At 36.3% G+C, this 2,347-nt stretch overlaps 1 non-coding gene across 1 annotated transcript; it reads right to left on the bottom strand.

Moving 5' to 3' along the window:
- Positions 1-1,938: 1,938 nt before the first annotated feature.
- Positions 1,939-2,045, bottom strand: LOC132435674 (U6 spliceosomal RNA). Its single transcript, XR_009521617.1, has one exon. It is a non-coding gene; the product is annotated as a U6 spliceosomal RNA (small nuclear RNA).
- Between the last annotated feature and the right edge of the window lie 302 nt (positions 2,046-2,347).

Raw genomic sequence — 2,347 nt, 5'->3', positions numbered from 1 at the left:
TTTTGTAACTGTGACGGATTTCTTTTTTAAGCAAAGTACAATTGACCAACAACACTATGTTAGTTCCTGGTGCACAGCGTAGTGGTGTGATGTTCCTATACATTACAAAATTATCACTATGATAAGTCTAGTTACCATACATACCCATACAAAGTTATTACAATATTATTCACTATATTTCCCATGTTGACTCATTTGTTTTGCAACTTGAAGTTTGCACCTCTTAATCTCCCTCACCTATTTCACTCATCCCCCCACTCCTCTCCCCTCTGGCAACCTCTGATTTGTTCTTTGTATCTATGACTCTGTTTCTGTTTTGTTATTCTTTTTCTTTTTTTTTTAGATTCCACATGCAAGTGAAATCATATGGTATTTGTTTTTCTCTGTGGGATTTATTTCACTTAGCATAATACCCTCTGGGCCCATCCATATTGCTACAAATGGCAAGATTTAATTCCTTTTTATGGCTGAGTAATATTCCATTGTGTATATGGAATATATATATCACATCTTTGTCCATTCATCAATCAATGGACACTTAGGTTGCTTCCATATCTTGGCTATTGTAAATATGCTGCAATGAACATAGGGGTACGTGAATCTTTTCAAATTAGTGTTTTCATTTTCTTCAGAAAAATACCCCAAAGTGGAACTCCTGGATCATATGATAGTTCTGTTTTTAATTTTTTGAGGACCCTCCATACTGTTTTTCATTATGACTGCACCAATTTACATTCCCCCCAACAATGAATGAGGGTTCCCTTTTCTCCATATCCTCACCAACACTTGTTATTTGTTGTCTTTCTGATAACAGCCATTCTGACAGGTGTGAGGTGATATCTCATATGGTTTTTCATTTGCATTTCCCTGATGATTATTGGTCATCTGTATGTCTTCTTTGTAACAATGTCTATTCAGGTTCTCTGTCCATTTTTAAATTGGGTTGTTTACTTTGTCAAGGTTGAGTTGTATGGGTTTTTTGTATATTTTGGATATTAATCCCTGATCAGATATATTGTTTGCAAATATCTTCTCCCATTCAGTAGACTGCCTTTTCATTTTGTTGATCATTTCCTTTTTAGTTTAATGTAGTCCCATTTGTTTACTTTTGCTTTTGTTTCCCTTTCCTGAGCAGACAGATCCAAAAAAAAAAAAAAAAAAATTGCTAAGACCAGTGCCAAAGAGTATGCTGCCTATGTTTTCTTCTAGGAGTTTTATGGTTTCAGTTCTTACAACTGAGTCTTTAATCCATTTGAATTTATTTTTATATATGATGTGAGAAAGTAGTCCAGTTTGATTCTTTTGCATGTTGCTGCCCATTTATTGAAGAGGCTGTCTTTTCCCTATGGTATATTCTTGCCTTCTTTGTCATACACTAACTGACCACATAAGTGTGGATTCATTTCTGGGCTCTCTATTCTTTTCCATCAATCTATATGTCTTTTTGTTCCAGTACTATACTGTTTTGATGATTTGTTTATACTGTTTTTACTATACTAGCTTTGTAGTGTAGTTTGAAATCAAGGAGTGTGATTCTTCCATCTTTGTTCTTTCTCAAGATTGTTTTTGCTATTTGGGATCTTCCGTGTTTTCTTACAAATTTTAGAATTATTTGTTCTAGCTCTGTGAAAAACGCCATTGGTATTTTGATAGGGATTGCACTGAATCTGTAGATTGCCTTGGGTAGTATGGTCATTTTAACAATATTAATTTTCCCAATTCATGAGCATGCTGTATCTTTCTATTTGTGTCATCTTCAATTTCTTTCATCAGTGTCTGATAGTTTTCAGAGTACAGGTCTCTTATTGTCTTGGTTAGCTTTATTCCTAGGTATTTTATTCTTTTTGATGCAATTGTAAGTGGGATTGTTTTCTTAATTTTTCTTTCTGAGAGTTCACTGTTAGTGAATAGAAATGCGACAGATTTCTGTATATTAACAAAAATATGGAACACTTCACAAATTTGCGTGTCATCCTTGCACAGGAGCCATGCTAATCTCCTCTGGATCATTCCAATTTTAGTATATGTGCTGCCAAGGTGAGCACTGTAATAGATTTTTTTTACCCTTCCTCATCCACAAACTTTTCCCTGTAACTGTGGAGGGCCCTCCCACCTGGCTTTTGGCTTGGCCATGTGATTTGCTTTGACCCCTGGGGTTTAGCAAATGAGATGCAGACTGAAGCTTCAAAAGCCCTCACTCAGGTGGGTTTACTGGTCTTGCCCTCCTATCATCACCACAAGAACGTGCCTGGGCTAGTCTGCTTCGGGCTGAAAGATAAGCAGAGCAGAACACAGTTTCCTTGGAGATTCTAACCAAGGCCTTCCAGGACCAGCTGACATCTGGCCA

This window comes from Delphinus delphis, chromosome 12 (assembly GCF_949987515.2).
Source record: "Delphinus delphis chromosome 12, mDelDel1.2, whole genome shotgun sequence".
Taxonomy (NCBI): domain Eukaryota; kingdom Metazoa; phylum Chordata; class Mammalia; order Artiodactyla; family Delphinidae; genus Delphinus; species Delphinus delphis.
This window is presented reverse-complemented; position numbering and strand designations above follow the sequence as displayed.